Source organism: Pinus tabuliformis, chromosome 1_1 (genome assembly GCF_031772625.1).
Source record: "Pinus tabuliformis cultivar Carrire ecotype Pingquan chromosome 1_1, CPIR1, whole genome shotgun sequence".
NCBI classification, from domain to species: Eukaryota; Viridiplantae; Streptophyta; class Pinopsida; order Pinales; family Pinaceae; genus Pinus; species Pinus tabuliformis.
The window spans coordinates 376,197,196-376,215,955 of NC_142297.1; the positions used below are offsets into that span (position 1 = coordinate 376,197,196).

The 18,760-nt window shown below is 36.4% G+C and overlaps 1 non-coding gene across 1 annotated transcript; it reads right to left on the reverse strand.

The window, feature by feature from the left end:
* Positions 1-17,627: 17,627 nt before the first annotated feature.
* Positions 17,628-17,700, reverse strand: TRNAF-AAA (transfer RNA phenylalanine (anticodon AAA)). The gene has a single exon. It is a non-coding gene; the product is annotated as a tRNA-Phe (tRNA).
* Between the last annotated feature and the right edge of the window lie 1,060 nt (positions 17,701-18,760).

The following is an 18,760-nucleotide window of genomic DNA, read 5'->3' on the forward strand; positions in this document are numbered from 1 at the left end:
TCTCTGGGAGAAATACAAAATACTTCATATTTATCACATATTTGATAATAAGCCATACAACTTGTGCGAGAGTTGAGAGTTAGTCATCGATCTTGCTTTGATCCCCTATCAGAGGTCACTGACCCACATAAGAACAAACGTTAGCTCGTTTTTTATTCTTGGAAGAAACGACTGTAGATAGATAAATTGGGTTTTGCCGGGGCGAACGTAACCAAGTGAACCAAGGCAGTGGATTGTGAATCCACCACGTGCGGGTTCAATTCCCGTCATTCGCCTCGTAAAAGAAGATAAAAAACGGACTAGATACGAATCTGATTTGTTGTCATTTTCATATTCCGGTGAAAATATTTCTATCTATATAATAGAAATGGACACTCGAGCCCTCTTTCTTCGTGGGAAACATGAGCCCTTTATCGGACTTGAACTGATGACTTACGCCTTACCATGGCATTACTCTACCACTGAGTTAAAAGGGCCCCCTCATCATATATGAATGAGTGAGTCTACTATGGTAGATCGACAACAAATTAGATATGGATGATCCATCTATCTTTATAGATATCAAGTTGAGAACATATATTATAGTAGCTCGTAGGGTAAGGATCGCTATACTGGAAACTCCAGGCTGAGCTAATACAAAGCGGATGGAGACAAGTTATGCCTGAGAGCATTTGCTGAAATATGTTCGTATTTCTAGAAGAGCCAAAGGCTCAACGGGTCAGGTCCTATAAGAGATCAACAAAGATTGAGAGCTAAGAATATGGAGCCATTCCAGTTTATGGCTCTTTTTCTTCCTGGAAGAGGAAGATCTTTCTAAAATGAATTAGAAAGAATTCAATTGGAAGATTAGAGGAGTTGAGCAAAAAAAATTCCTTGATAAAGAGAAAGAACAACCTAGAATTTCTAAAACTAGAATGGATAGAATCCTTTCTTCTCTCTTGGAAATAGAAGAGAGAGAATTAAGGAATTTCGGAATTTGGATTCAAATGTGGAAGGAAAGAAGTGACGGAATATCCGTCAATGGGATTGTGGCATGTATAGTTTAGTGATGCAGGTGGGTTTTATTCGTTACATTATCAACTTAAATAGTTAAAGGATATTTGGATGGATCTCTTATCCATCCAAAGCTCTATCTATAACTAAAGGGTCTGATACAACCATTAGAGTCAAAACAGTGAGCTGTGCAATAACTTCTAGATCCATTTGGTTTTCTTTCACCCTCCATCGACTGAATGTATGAATAAAATGTTGTCGGGATCAATCATTTTTCTTCTATTTTGTCTTCTTCGGACTCCTACCCATTGGTGTAGTTTCGATTAGGAACCTATGGCCTTGAGCAACTGATATCTTTACAGTAATACATAAAATAGATAGAGAACCCTAAATAGATAGAGAACCCTTCAATATCTAGATAATAAAATTTGATATTGGTGAGAAATAAATGGACTAATCCATGTAACGCATTTAATCAAACTGATTGGGGAGGGAATGAAGATATGGTAATAGAGGTTCAATTTTTGATAGCTTTTTTTCTTGCTTTTACAGCAGGTATTCTAGCTCTCAAATTAGGTCAAGCACTGTATGACTGATTTTTTCTTCTTTTCTTGGCCAACGGCCAAGAAAAGAAGAAAAAATCAGTCATACGGAACTATTTTTAACGAAATGAACAATACGATTGACTGGATTGTTCTTTATCGAACTGAATAATGGCAATATTCATTATATTGCTGATACAATCTGTACATACTATGGTATACACCTTTACTCCACCATTCATTTTGTTACACATGAACTCTTCCATCTTAGAGAGATGGTTGAGTGGACCAAAGCGGCGGATTGCTAATCCGTAGTATGGATCATCCATACCGAGGGTTTGAATCCCTCTCTCTCCGTTCGTCCATTATTGATCCTGAAAACGAATAACCCCGAATCTTTCTACGAAACGGAAAAGGCCCATTAACCTAGAGACTTCCTATTTTGACCTTTTTTTTTCATTGCATAGCACAAAATGATAAAGTTATCATTTTGACTGAGCATTTGAACTCAGTATTTTATTTTTTCCCACAGTAAAGTATTACTGTTTATGGAACAGTAATAGCTCCACTCTTTAGTAGAAAAATGATATCTTTTCATCAAAAATTATATCTGACTTAGTCCATAAATTGCAAAGGTATCGTTCATGAACGAATGGAAGGATTAGAATATCTCATTTCTTTCCTCTCTTTTTTATCAATATAAATGGGACCAATCCCTACATTATGTATTCTTACATACAAACGATAAAATATATTTTTCTCTCCCTGCTATTATTTATGAACAAAATTGTTTCAAACATGTTCCATCATTAGCAATGTCCAAGTGAATAGATGTTCACTTTCGAGATGATCTAGGTCTAGCTCGATAACATGATCTCTTCCAATCCAATGTGAGAAAGTTACATAGTGTCTACTTTTTGTGATAAAGGGGTGTTTGCATGGGTTTGCCTTGTTATCGTGTTCATATCACCGTATTGAATGATCCTGGAAGGTTAATTTCTATACATATAATGCATACAACTCTAGTTGCTGGTTGGGCTGGTTCAATGACTCTGTACGAATTAGCAGTTTTTGATCCATCCGATCTCGTTCTTGATCTAATGTGGAGACAAGGTATGTTTGTTATACCTTTTATGACTCGTTTGGGAATAAAGGATTCATGGAGTGGATGGAATATCACTAGAGAAATTGTAATTAATCTCGGTATTTGGAGTTATGAAGGTGTGGTTGGGGCACATATCATGTTTTCTGGCCTGTGATTTTTGGCAGCTATCTGGCACTGGGTATATTGGGATCTGGACATATTCTGTGATGAACGTACAGAAAAATGTTGTTTAGATTTGCCAAAAGTATTTGGAATTCATTTATTCCTCTCAGGAGTAGCTTGTTTTGGATTTGGAGCATTTCATGTAACAGGTTTGTATGGTCCTGGGATATGGGTGTCTGATCCTTATGGACTAACTAGAAAAACACAACCATTGGATCTAGCATGGGGAGCTGAAGGTTTGATCCTTTTGTTCTAGGAGGAATAGCTTCTCATCATATAGTAGGGGGTATTTTGGGTATATTAGCAGGTCTATTCCATCTCAGTGTTCGTCCTCCCCAACGTTTATACGTAGGATTACGCATGGGGAATATTGAAATTGTCCTATCCAGCAGTATTGCTGCTGTGTTTTTTGCAGCTTTCATTATTGCTGGGACCATGTGGTATGGCTCCGTAACTACACCAGTCGAATTATTCAGCCCCACTCATTACCAGTGGGATCAAGGATACTTCCAACAAGAAATAGATCGATGGGTTCGTGCCAGTCTGGCCGAAAATTTAAGTCTATCAGAAGCTTGGTCCAAAATTATCGAGAAACTCTCCTTTTATGATTACATTGGTAATAATCCAGCTAAGGGGGGATTATTTAGAGCAGGTGCAATGGACAATGGAGATGGAATAGCTGTTGATTGGTTAGGACACCCTATCTTCAAAGATAAGGAGGGAAATGAGCTTTTTATACGTCGTATGCCTACCTTTTTCGAAACATTTCCAGTAGTTCTGGTGGACAAAGAAGGAATTGTGAAAGCCGATGTTCCTTTTAGGAGGGCAGAAGCAAAGTATAGTGTTGAATAAGCAGGTGTAACTACTGAGTTCTATGGTGGTTGACTTGACAGGGTCAGTTTTGGTGATCCTGCTATAGTTAAAAAATACGCTAGACGTGCTCAATTAGGTGAAATTTTTGAATTAGATCGTGCTACTCTAAAATCTAATGGTGTTTTTCGTAGTAGTCCAAGGGGTTGGTTTACTTTTGGACATGCTACATTTTCTCTCCTTTTCTTTTCTGGACACTTTTGGCATGGTGCTAGGACCTTATTCAGAGATGTTTTTGCTGGTATCGACGTGGATCTAGATGCTCGAGTAGAATATGGAGCATTCCAAAAACTGGGAGATCCAACTACTAAAAGACAAGTGGTACGATATTGCTCCTATCTCTTCTCTAATAAATATTAGTACGAAAGCTATCTCCATAATTGTAAATTACGATCAAATCAAATCTAGGGAAAGCATTGGTTTATACATTCCTATTGGTATCAACCCTAGGGATAATCTTTTTCGCTATTTTCTTCCGAGAACCACCCAAACTTCCGACTAAAGGGGGGAAATAATTTTGCTTCTCCAAATCATCATTCTTTCTCTCCCATCAAAGAAATAATGACCTTCCCTATAGGGAACGTCATTCTTTCAATTAGTCCTCATGATCCTCAAAAGGATCCCTAAGTTGTTTAGAGGGTTGCCCAAAGGCAGTGTATAGGGCATAACCAGTAAAGCTTACAAGTAAACAAGATATGGAGATGGTGACTAAGGTTGCAGTTTCCATTATTAGGTGATCCCAATATCATGGTATGTTTACCATATAATAACAAAGTTAACAGATCTCAACCAATACAATAGTTTCTATGGCTACACAGACCATTGATGATACTTCCAAAACCACGCCAAAATTAACCCTTGTAGGAACGACCTTAAAACTGCTTAATTCAGAATATGGTAAAGTAGATCCTGGATGGGGAATTACTCCTCTTATGGGTTTTACAATGGCTCTATTTGCAATATTCCTATCTATTATCTTGGAGATTTATAATTCTTCCATTTTATTGGATGGGATTCTGGTTAGTTGGGGCTGAGGAACTCCAAAATTCACCTCGTGAGCTCTTGAAGAAAAAAAAAAAGAACTGAGGGACTCAAACCCAAACCAAATAGTGGCTTTGAGTTTTTAACTTATCTTGTTCCAATAGTTTGATCCTGTAATTACTTTTCTCTAAGGATTTTTGGAATATGGGTGTGTGACTTGTTGAAATCGATCCATATTTATAGTACAGAAGACCGATCTGTTATCTTCATCAATATGGTCCTACCTCGTTGGATATTTCATTTCTAGAATATTGAATCTCTAGAGCACGAGGTATATCATAGATATGTTCCAGAAGATCTGAACTATGGTTTGTACCTATCATTTCCTCGTCACCAGACTTCCAATAAAGAAATTGAAAGATGTATTTCCTATAATAAATTGAAGGATTTATCCCCTCTCATAATTATGCTGATTATGACCAAATAATGATATAGTATCTGATTTCTCTTAGTTAGCATATTTCGTCGAATGAGCGAAAATGAAAAGGTTATTACCCAGAGAACCTTTTGGGGATTTGATAAAATCATTGGGGTCTAATTGAAATCTGAGGTTTGGATTGATTCATCTATTGAGATCTCGACAAGATAATTCCTATAAATCATCTATATTAGTTCTTTTCTAGGGAACTGATATCACACGAATAGGGTAAAATATCGTTCAAAAGGCCTATAGTGATTTATCATAGAGATGAGGCGACTTGAAATTTTGGCACTTTTTGAAATTTTGGCACTATAGAGTCTTCTGATAGAAATGCTAGATTGTTTTGAATGATCTTCATTTCTCCAGCCGATCAGGCAACGAACCCTCAAGTATCTCTTTTCCCAAATTTATTTATTCGTGTCCAAAAGCATTTGCGTGTTCTTGTTCATGCCGTATGAAGGGAAATTCTCATGTACGGTTTTCAGAGGGGGAATTTCAGTTTACCTATCTCAATAAAGTATACAATCGGTTCGAAGAGCGTCTCGAGATGCAGGCGATTGCGGATGATATCACCAGTAAATATGTTCCTCCTCATGTCAATATATTTTATTGTCTAGGGGGGATCACACTTACTTGTTTTTTAGTACAAGTAGCTATTGGTTTTGCTATGACTTTTTACTATCGTCCAACCGTTACAGAAGCTTTTGCCTCTGTTCAATACCTAATTACCGAAGTTAACTTTGGTTGGTTAATCCGATCAATTCATCGATGGTCGGAAAGTATGATGGTTCTAATGATGATCCTGCATGTATTTCGTGTTTATCTCACAGGTGGATTAAAAAAACCCCATGAATTAACTAGGGTCACAAGTGTAATTTTGGTTTTGTTGACCGTATCTTTTGGTGTAACTTGTTATTCTTTGCCCTGGGATCAAATTGGTTATTAGGCAGTGAATATTGTGACTGGTGTGCCTGAGGCTATTCCTGTAATAGGATCTCCTCTGGTAGAATTATTACGCGGAAGTGTTAGTGTGGGACAATCTACCTTGACTCGTTTTTATAGTTTACACACTTTCATATTACCCCTTCTTACTATTGTATTTATGCCAATGCACTTTCTAATGATTCGTAAGCAGGGTATTCCAGGTCCTTTATAGAGAGGAAAGATAGATTGAAAATAACTATTCATAACTTATTGTTCCGAATAATGAGAGTAATATATCATCGCCAAGAATATTTCTTATTCGAAAATGGAAATATCCATAGAAAATATGGTCCTCGAATTCCTCCTTTCGATTTTGGAGTATTATTCATCCAATACAAACAAATAATTGGAGTAGATTCTCAGACAGAGAAGATGGATTATGGGAGTGTGTGACTTGAACTATTGATTAGGCCATGCAGATACTTTCTCCGATCTACCACATAAATATTTCTAATAAAATGTGTCTCTGTCCCAATTTCATTATTAGAAATAGGAATTTTAGCACCTGGGTGGAAAGGCATTGGTTAGTTTGTTCCGTTCCAAGAGAATTCTTTCTATGATCAAATCCGAATCAGGAAGGGCTCCGTGAGATCCGTACAATGGGACAATATTTTGATACATTCAATAATTGGACTATATGACTTTACTTCTCCTTTTCATAGTGTGAAAATGCATCCATTTCCCTTGCATCCATTTCGATGGGAAGACTATTGGAGTGAAAGAAGGGATCTAAGGAAGGAGAGAGGCCGGATCAATAACAAGTCAATACCTTGTATGCTAAAAAACCTTTGAGGTCTATTCGTGGTGATAAACACAAATTACAAGGACTAAGATGGTCCAAAAGGCATATCGATCATGCTTGAATTTGTGAGCTTACTTGGGTCATGAGCATTTAACTAGAATAATAAAATGACCAATGATGGATGATGATAGACATTATTAGTTCCTATTTTTCCAATTCGTCTTCCATCACGGGAAAAATAAGTGGTATATAGTTCCTCTAGTTATTGTTCGAGCCAGATGATAAAAATTGGCATGTCCGACTCTTTCAGGGGATAGATCCATAAAGATCTACTTATCCCAATAACAAAGAAACCTGACCTAAATGATCCTGTATTAAGGGCTAAATTAGCTAAAGGTATGGGACATAATTATTATGGAGAGCCCGCTTGGCCCAATGATCTTTCATATATTTTTCCAGTAGTAATTTTAGGTACTATTGCATGTACAATAGGTTTAGTGGTTCTAGAACCATCAATGATTGGTGAACCAACAAATCCATTTGCAACTCCTTTGGAGATATTGCCTGAATGGTATTTTTTCCCTGTGTTCCAAATACTTCGTGCAGTACCTAACAAATTATTAGGTGTCCTTTTAATGGGCTCAGTACCCATGGGATCATTGACGGTGCCTTTTCTAGAGAATGTGAATCAATTTCAGAATCCATTTCGTCGTCCAGTAGCTACAACAATATCCTTGATCGATATTGCAGTAACCCTTTGGTTAGGCATTGGGGCAGCGTTGCCTATTGATGAATCTTTAACTTTAGGTCTTTTCCAATTTGATCCAACTGTCGAATATAAAAATATTTCAATTTTTTTATTCATATATCTAGGGAGTAGTTGCTTTAAGAAAAATTATATCTCCCTAGATATACCCATCTTGTCAGATGTTTCTTTCGAATATTCCACGAAAGAGAGATATGTCAAAGATTCTCATGACTCTCCAAAAGAACTTGGGGAAAGGAAATGAAGAGATGAAATGAAACCAACCATTTTATGAACCCGAAACTAATTCCTGGGTGGATCAATTGCAAAAAGTTTTTGTAGAACTTCCAATACCTGTTCGACAGATTCCTTCCCGAAGTGTTCAATTCTCATTAAATCTTCTCGACTATAATTTAAGAGGTCGAATAATGTATGTATATTGACTCTTCTGAGGGAGTTATAGGTTTTGGGGGGTAAGTCTAATTGGTCAATGAAAATAAGTTGAAATGCTATTTTTTCTTTCGTTTCCCCCGTATCAGTCAATACGTACGAAAGGGGGAAGGGAAGTATATTAGACACTTTTTTATTGTTCATTCCATCGATGTTCTATTCCTCTCCATGCAGGAAGGGAATAAATAAGTCGATCAAATTTTGAGAAGCTTCGTAAAGTGCCTACCTAGGAGTTAACCCCCCATTCGTCCATATTTCCAGGAAAAGAACTTCTCGTATTTCATTTCCGCTCCCATAGGAATGAATACTATAATTCGCATCGCGAACAGGCATAAAAAAAGCATCTATAGGAAAAATTATGTCCAGATAATTATTTGGACTATGTATAATATATCCGCGATTTTTTTCAATTTGTAATCTGATATCAGAAGTAATTGATTTAGTAAGTCTAGCTATATGTTGTGTAGTATCAATTATTTTCATAGAAGGTGGTAATATGATATCTTGAATAGTTACATTTCCGGGTCCAACAATATAAATAGAAGCTTATTGGATTCCGTACGAGTCACTTCTAAATACAATTTCTTTTAGATTCATCAAAATGTCATGTACTGATTCTTCAATACCTATTGTCGCAGAATATTCATGTTTTATTTCCTCTAATTTTACACATGTGATACATGTTCCTTCTAATTCTCCTAGTAAAGCTCTTCGCATTGCAATGCCTATTGTATCGGCTCGACCTTTGCGGAGCGGTGATAGAGCGAAATGACCATAATGAAGATGCTTACTGTATGCTCTAGATTTGATGCATTTCCATTGTAGTGTCTGAATAGAGACTGAGATTTCATCTTGAATCATACCAAGAATATTTGATCAGATCATTAAATCATTTCTTTCTCTTGAAATTCATTCAATTCTTACACACGTCTCTTTTTTGGAGGTCTACATCCATTATGTGGCATAAGGGTTACGTCATGTACAAAACTTAATAGTATGCCACTTCTACGAATGGTTCGTAATGCTATATCTCTCCCTCGACCAGGGCCACTTATCATAACTTCTACTCATTCCATACCCCGATCCATTAATGCACAAATAACATTTTCTGCTGTAGTCTGGGCAGCAAATGGTGTACCTCTCTTTGTACCTTTGAATCCACAGGCACCAGCAAAAGACCAAGAAAGAACTTGTCCCCATACATCTATAGCAATCCCTATGGTATTGTTAAAACTTGCTTGAACGTACATAACTCCTTTGAGTACTCGATGTTCATTCCTACATGAACCAATTATTTTTATAGTTTTTGACATATTAATCATTATGAGTTCAGTTCGAAAAATGCATATCGAAATATATTTTACCACTAGATCCGTTAATTGATATAGAAGAGGATTACCCCTATTTTTGCTTATGTCTCAGATTAGAACAAATTATCATAACTCGTTTCCGTCTACGAATTGGTTGACATTTTCCACAAATTCTATGAATAGAAGCATGAATTTTCATATTTGTGACCCTCCAGTTTGCTCATATTACATTTTGTTTCCTGAGATAGAGAGTTTGTTTCATCTGTGATTCTCGATCCCTATCAGATGTTCAAAAGGTGATTCAATCGTTTGAAGATTTGTTGCTAAGTCTATATATTATACGTCCTTTGTTTAAACCATAATCACTTAATTCGACCATGACCCTATCTCCTAGTAGTATTCATATGGAATTACGTTGAATCCATTATCTGTCAGAACTCGAAACATAAAGTTGGGGAGTGATTCAGTAACCAAACCTTCCGCATGGATCAGATTCTGTTTCTTCACCGAATCTCCTCCTCTTTCGATTCAAAAACTTGACTAACATGATTGGATGAAGACGAATGGTGTCTCGACTTGCTTCGAATTTTCATACTATGGGGACATCTTACAGAATAAATATTTCTGGACAACATTTGGATTAATTACCATACAGAACATAAAATTTCTCCTCCAATTTTTTTTTCTGTCGAGCTTCTCGATCCATCAAAATTCCTTGGGAAGTATAAAGAATTACGATCACCATTCCAACTAGAACTTTTGGAATTTCTCGATAATTAGAATAAATTCTCAAACCAGTTTTGTTGGTACGCTTTGACGTGGTCATATATGTCCTTTTCTTCCTTCTCCGATATTTTGAAGTCGATATCAAAAAATATTTTTGGCCTTCTTGATGTTCCCTAACATCTTCTATAAAACCTTCTCGTAAAAGGAACCTTCCAATGTTCTTGGTAATATTAGTAGCTATTACTCGAACCATTCCTTTTTCTACCATGTCAGCATTTCTTATAGAAGTAATTAGATTGGTAATAGTATCATTACCCATGACGAATGAATTATTTGGAATTCCTGGTCTCGATATAAAAAGCATGTTCAATCTTCTTCGAGGAATATGCCTGTGGTGCAATGAACTTAATTGATCCATGTGCCATTTGATGAACCTTAAGTCAAAGATTCTTACAAGATCTATCAGTACTTATAATACTCCGGGAGCCAATGAAACTATTTTCGTGAAATTCAATTGTTTCAATTCCTGAGCAACCAAACCAAAAACTCGAGTTCCTTTTGGATTTCCTTCCTGATCAATGACAACAGCTGCATTGTCATCAGATCGTATCATCATTCCATTGTCACATTCAAATTCTTTATAGGTGCGTATAACTATGGCTCTAACTACTTCTGATTTTTCCAGGGGCATGTTAGGTACTGCTTCTTTAATTATAGCAATAATAACATCACCTATATGAGCGCATTTACGATTACTTGCTCCTAGAACTCGAATACACATTATTTTTCGGGCTCCACTATTATCCGCTATATTAAAATAAGTTTGAGACTGAATCATTTTTCCTCCAAAATATTTTTTACCTCGGCAGATAACATGAAAAAAGGAAGGGTTCTTACGAACTAGTAATCTTCTTCCACCAGAAATAACTCTTTGATTCTGTATGGATGGATTGGGTTAAGTAGTAACAAATCGAGTACGTATAGGAATTTTGTATGCAGCTATTCTAGCAGATGCTCTAGCGACAGTTTCGGATACTCCACCCATTTCATAAAGTATTCGACCTGGTCTGATGACAGACACCCAATATTCGGGAGATCCTTTCCCGGAACTCATACGTGTTTCTGCAGGTCTCATTGTAATAAGTTTGTTGGGAAATATACGTCCCCATATTTTTCCACCATGACGGGCATAACGATTAATCGTTCTTTGTCCAGCTTCTATCTGTCCAGATGTGATCCAAGTGGGTTCAAGTGCTTGAAGAGTGAATCTACCGAAACAAATGTGATTGCTGCAGTAAGATACTCCTTTCATTCTTCCCCTATGTTGTTTACGAAATTTTGTTCTTTTTGGGTTATAGTCGATGGTTAATAGTATTTTGATCCCATCTCTAATCCGAAACCGGACATGAAAGTTTCTTCTCATCCAGCTCCTCGTGAATAATCAATGTGTAGATAAATGTGTTTATATCTATGCATTACACATATTGTATATAGAATCTAATTTACAGGATGAATAACTCTTACATTTCCATCCAATGTCTTAATAAAGAATTTCATAGGTGAATATTTACTCTTCCAGTATTTGCTCCATGGGGTCGACCTAGCTATAGACTCCAATGAGATTAATTGGTTTTTGGTTTATTTCACCATCCTATCCAATGAATGATTAAGATTCCTATATGATCTTATGCAGTCATAGGTTCCATCATTCCATATCTTCTATCTAAATGCCCAGGTCTTCCCTCCACAATGGAGCTTTCTTTTCATCTGTTACGGAATCAATTTCCTTAGTTTCCATCGGCCCGAAGCTCTTTCTCCTTCATAAACTGAATTCCTTCAATCTTTCTTGAATGAACCAGGATGATTCTTATGCTTTATCACATTGCTTTTTGGAGGGTAGTTAATGAACCATACAATATTGGGAGAATATTTCTTCTTTTTTCGCATTACCAAACACCTTTCTCGCTTCACGAGAGATCAAATATCATTTTTTCTCTCGTGGAAGATAGTATCTACCCATAGTTATTGGATCTTAGCAATATGAAGCAATGCGTTAGTCTCTAGTTTATTTATAGAGACCAATCTGTTCTTATTTCGAGTTCTCCATAACTTCGGAAAAGAATGAAAAGGTCAATTCCAACGAGTTGCACACTAAGCATAGCACGGTTCCAAAATGGTAAATCTAATTTCTATTCGAACAGATAGAATTGATGATCTATGATCAGGTAGATTGGAAAAAGAAGACTAATTATTCCTACTCTTCTAAAATCCAAATTTTTATCCCTAAAACTCCATAGATGGTTTTAACTGGATAATAACAATAATCAATCCTAGCCCGAATTGTCTATAGGGGAACCCTACCTCCCTTGTCCCATTCGACCCAGGCAATTTCCTTTCCATCGAGACATCCGACAATTTGGATCTGAATACCTTTTACCTCTTTCCATTCAGCCAGTTCAATAGCTTTCTTCATTGTTTTTCTGAATGGAACTCTCTTCTCTAGCTGTAGGGCAATATACTCTACAAGAATATTAGGTTTTCTATAGGGTTTCGCAACTTTTTATATACCAATGTGAAGTTTTCGCTCCACAGAATCGAGCATATTTAGTACATCATTACTTAATTTTTCAATTCCTTGACCCCTACCTTCTATTAAGAACAAGTTGGGAAATCCAATATAGATTTTGACCTTAATCAAATCGATATTTCTGCAAATCTCTACACGTGCAATTCCTCCATAATTCGAGGAGCTCTTTATATGCGTTCGTACATAGTTTTCAATGCAAGTACGTATTGTTTGATCTTCTCAAAGATCTTTGGAATAATTCCTTTGTTGTGCGAACCAATGGGAACGCTCATTTTGAGTTACACCAAGTCTAAAACCAAGTGGATTTATTTTCTACACCATACATATCCTTTTTTTCGGGATTCTATTGACATAATCGGATCATTCGATCTGGAGATTTCCTCCGATACAATAGTTATATGACAAGTGGGTTTCTGTATTGGATAACCGCGTAACTGAGCTCTAGGTTGAATCCTTTTAAAAATAGCACCCTCATTCACTTAGACTCTACCAACGAGTAAATTGGCTTTGTTTAAACCCATATTGTGATTTGCATTCGCCGCCGCAGAATGAATTAATTGTGATATGGGATAACAGGGCCCATAATGCATCAGTTCCAATATCATATGTGCTTATCCATATGAATGACCACGAATTTGATTAATTACTCTACGCGCTTTATGAGCAGACATATGTATATTTCTCGCCAAAGCTCATATCTCTAGACCTGGACTATTATTTCCCATTGACTCCATCCTCCTTGATGAATGACAAGTCTTTCTCAATTAATGACAAGATTTCTTATCATTTCTTGCATGTCCCTGAAAAAGTAGGGTAGGTGCAAATTCCCCCAATTTGTGGTCTACCATACAATCTGTTACATAAATGGGTAAATGTTCCCTCCCATTATGAACAACAATTGTATGACTGATCATTGTGGGTACAATGACAGATGCCCGGGACCAAGTAACTATTATCTTCCTTTCTTCTTTTATGTTTAGATTTTTAATTTTCCTCAATGAATGATTAGCCACAAAAGGATTTTTTTTTAGTGAATGTCCCATGATCAATTACTTTTCTTTCCTTTTTTTTTATGGATATCCAACCATTCTTACTCACGTCGACAAAGGATTGAAGCATCACTGTATCTATTTCTCTTCCGACTTTTCTTTCCAAGTGCACTATAGCCCTAGGGGGTCACAGGTTTTTTCCTACCAATTGGGGTTCTTCCTTCCCCACCTCCATGAGGATGGTCTACAGGGTTCATAGCTACTCCTCTTACCTCAGAATTCTTACCCAACCAACGTTTAGCTCCAGCTTTACCGAAACTTCTATTCTTTGTAGTGATATTACGCACTTGTCCACTTGTGGCTCAGCAGTTTTCAGATATTAAACGAACTTCTCCAGATGGTAATCTTAATGTGGTCAATCGATCTTCTTTTGCGATCAGTTCTGCTACAGCATCTGCCGCTCTAGCCAATTTTCCACCCTTTCCAAGTGTTATTTCTATGTTGTGTATAGCCATGCCTAAGGGCATATTGGTTGAAGTAGACTCTTATTCCGATGAATAAAAATCCCTACCCAAACTGTACAAGCCTCTCTCAGGGCATACAGCCTTCTAGATGTATATTATATTCACATATATTGAATAAATATAATTGAGATGAGAAGGAGCATCTATTGTATTCTCTATGTCCCGATTCTCTACATCCTAGGTCTCTCTATTCCATCATCTGGCTTATATTCTTTATGTAGCATTCAGAATGAATGACTTTACCAAATTACGCTAATACTTTCGTATGTTATGGATAACGTAGGAGGCATATTAAACATCTTTTTCTCTTCTCTCCCTTTTTACTTTTTTCCTCTCCCCATCTTTTTATTTTGGGAATTACTACCACTGTCCAGCTCCGAATCTGCCTCTGACCATCAGATCAAATGTGAGTAACTTGTCTTTTTAGAGGGTGCCTCTATCGCATTTTGTTCATGCTTCGGACAAACAATCAGGTCCTCTCCATATTATTATAGCTTCAGAACCAATGATCCAATATGAACAATTTTTGAATCCAATCACCTACTGTCATTTATCGTCAGTTTCCCTTTGGGGTTCGTCCCGTAAAAGTGTCCTAGTTGGATCAGTGATAGATTTATAGGTTTCACTGTAAACCCAATCGGTTGGTTTTGATCACATAAATTAATTATTCAAACTGCACTCAGAGGTAGGGCATTTCCTATTGATATAGGATCTTTTGGACCAGAAAGAATAGTATCTCCAATCATGACCCCTCTGTGATGTAGAATATACATCTTATCGCCATTCTTGTAATGCACCTTGCAAATGTATGCACTTATATTAGGGTCGTATTCTATGGTTACAATTTCTCCTGATATGTGTTCGTTATTCCGTCGAAAATCAATTTGACGATACAGACTCTTGTGACCCCCTTCCCTGTGTCTTGCGGTAATAATTCCTCTTCCATTACGACCTTTCCCACAATGATGTTTTCCAGAGGTCAATTTCTTCTGTGGGTCCAACTGCACTCTTCTATCGAAACCTGATACAAATCTATTGTGTGTATTCGGAGTTAAAATTCTATATGAACGGATGGCCATTTAGTTTCAAATTTGAAATCTTATTGTTCTGAAAAGAGTGGAATAGAATCATTGGTTCTAAGTGTAATAATCACATGTTTACAACGTATTGGATGTCCTACCATTGACACTCTCTTTCCTCCTTTTTCAGGGAGGCGATATCTATTCATAGCTATTACTTTAACATCGAAGAAATTTTCAATCCAATTTTGAATCTTTGTTTTGTTCGATTGTGAATCGATGTTAAAAGTATATTGGTTCCTTTCCAATAGACAAATACTTTTCTCTGTAAGTACTGGATATTTCACTTCATCCATAAAAATTTTCCCTCCTTTTCTCCTTTTTTTTTCCTGTAAATCCTGTAGCTATTATTATATCGGATCATATACCAATTTAATTATACAGATATATCATAGTTTAGGTATGGAAGTTATGCACGAACATAATGCTCACAACTTTCCTCTAGATCTAGCCACTGTTGAATCTATTTAAATAGGTGGATAATAATCTGATGGATTGTTATAGTGTATTGCTTAATTGAAGCATACCAAGCCTTTCATTCATTTTATTGAAAGGCTTGGTATGCTTCAATTGTTTGGTGTTATTCACGAATTATGAGTTGGGCGCTTTAACCATTCAACCATGGATGCTGGATAAACATCATCAACATATTCATTCTATAATATGAGTATAGACTCAAATCTAAAATTGGGTAGTTTAGGATTGGGACCCATTTACATTCTTTCTTTCTCTCATACTTGATTCATGTCAAATATTCTCAATAGACATTCAAATAACATTTCATTGAATTAATTTGATAATAAGCCATGGACGAAACAAAATATGTGAATCAATTAGAATTGGTTGTATTTATTGTTCGGTCCTCTGGTCTTCCACTCATGGTGGGTGGGATAATAATGAAGAAGTTGAGGTAAAAATATAAGAATTTGATCTATTTCAAAGGAGTATATTCATGTTCCTATTTCCCTAATATAATACTTTCTGGCTAGATATTTTCATTAATATATAGTCTCATTCCTACCTATTCTTGCATCCTTTATTTCCAGAGCTTTGGCTCCCATTGGTCAAGAACTGGACTACTAGTTACGAATCAAGTATCGAACCAATGGGAAGATACTTGGATCCGATCTAAGATCATTATACGTTCACTCCAGTTCTTGTTGTTCTTGATGTTGGAACCGTCTCCCTTTCTCTATGGGCTATGAGTTCTAGTATACAGGGTATATCTGCATTTATAGGAGCTACAATTCTCGTGCTTATTTTCATCGTTGGTTTAGTCCATGCGTGGCAAAGAGGAACATTGGAATGGTCCTTAATTTCCAAGTGGGGGAGGGAAGTACAAAATGACATAAAGCCAATGATGAATACTATGAAGTTACCTTTACTTGATCAAACAATTTTGAATCCAGATATTTCAACTACCCCAAACGATCTATCGAACGAATTGGGCTAGACTCTCCAGTTTATGAACGCTCCTTTACAGTATTAATTTTGGTTTCATCAAATTCACTTCATTAATAGATTCGTGATTCGACTCCGATCGTTACGGTCCAGTACCAAGATCTGGACCTAGACAAGCTTACCTCATTATAATAGCAGGACTATGACCATGAAAAAGGCTCCTTCTATAGTGAGATTTATTATACGAACAAATGTCGGAACAAAAATATGTAGTTTCCCTAGAGCATGTACTATCACAGAGAAATATTTGGTACATATTATTATAGTACCGTTTGCAAAGTAGATAAGTTAATTCCTATGGATGTCTATTCGCCAGATTGCCCATCTGAACCAAAGGCTATTATAGATGGTATAACGAAACTTCATGAAAGAAAAGAAAATACAGTTCGAAGGATATATGAGGCCCGAACTCCAATAAGGAAAGAATAAAATATTTCACTATAAATCATAGGGATCATCATATTGGATACAATATCCATACTAGAAATTATGGTCAAAAGTTATTACATCACTCTTATGAACCTCAATTCGAATCTACTTTCGAGATACCCTCTGCAACGTTTGGATCTACTTCAACTCTGCAATTATAGATCTATCATTGGGATAATCTATCCCATTTCAATTCAGATGGAATAGGATGAATAGATTCCGACTAGTGCCGAATTATCAGTCCCACCGTCAAATCTTGACTTCTGAGTTCTCGATCCTACTTTTTTATATGTACAGAGTATCGTGATTCAATTGGAACGGATAGAGAGGGACAATATGAGCAAAGAAGAGAGAGAGAACAGATTGATCCATCTATCTATTTTTATTGGGGTGTCTCCATATGTAGATATACATCTAGATAGAATCGATTTAGATAGATGGATATGGAGACATGGATATTGACATCTTGCCAGGAACCAGATTTGAACTGGTGGCACGAGGATTTTTAGTCCTCTGCTCTACCAACTGAGCTATCCTGGCTCTTCCCTGTGGATCATCTTGGTACAGGGTTTTAACTTGTGTCAACTAAAAAGAAGTAAAAAGGTATTTTTACTAGTTTTTAGAATGATCGTTTTTTTAGAATGATCTTTATTATTTTCGATTTGGAAGTCACTAATATGATAAAAATGGACTGCAACAGAATAATTTCAAAATGATCTAATCTATGTAGATCATATATCACAAAATCAATTGATCATATGATCAGCTTATTAGCAGATCAACTCAAGTGGTCATAAGATGGATGAAAAGATTCATGTTCTAATTTCTTCTCTTCATGAAAAATAAATAAAAAATAGCGAGGTAAAAGAATCGAGAAATTAGAATGGATTCGAACCAATGGAATTGGAGAAGATAGATCAGTCCGTTCAGGAACGAACATGGGTGGGGATAGAGGGACTTGAACCCTCACGGTCTATAAAGCCAACGGATTTTCCTCCTACTGTAATTTGCATTGTTCTTGACATTAACATGTAGAATTGGACTCTATCTTTATCCTCGTCCAACCATTTATTCCGAGAAAGAATTCAATTCTCCATCTAGAGTAGATAAGTTCATAATTGGATTACTTAATGTCAAATCAGTACTTCAACTCAAATATGGCATCTATCTTATGAATAAAATGCTTAGAAATATTCAAGTTCTGATCGCCAGTTTTGTCTGATGTTATATAGCATCTCTCTCCATTTTTGAGGTGTAAATAGATCGTTCTATAACTACAGTATCGGACCAAATGAGATTCATTTGTTAGAATAGCTTCCATTGAGTCTCTGCACCTATCCCCTTCCTACCTTAGGAGAAGAAACATAGTCTTCATGAACTGGATCTGGTTCAGGATTACCCATTCAAAATATCCCAGGGTTCCCTGGATTTGGAAGCTATCACTTGGTAGGTTTCCATACCAAGGCTCAATTCGATCAAGTCCGTAGCGTCTACCAATTCTGCCATATACCCCTCTTGAAGAACAAGATCATACCTTGATCTAATCCTATTATGTAATATCCATCAACATTATTCATTGGATATTTGCTCAATATTGGGT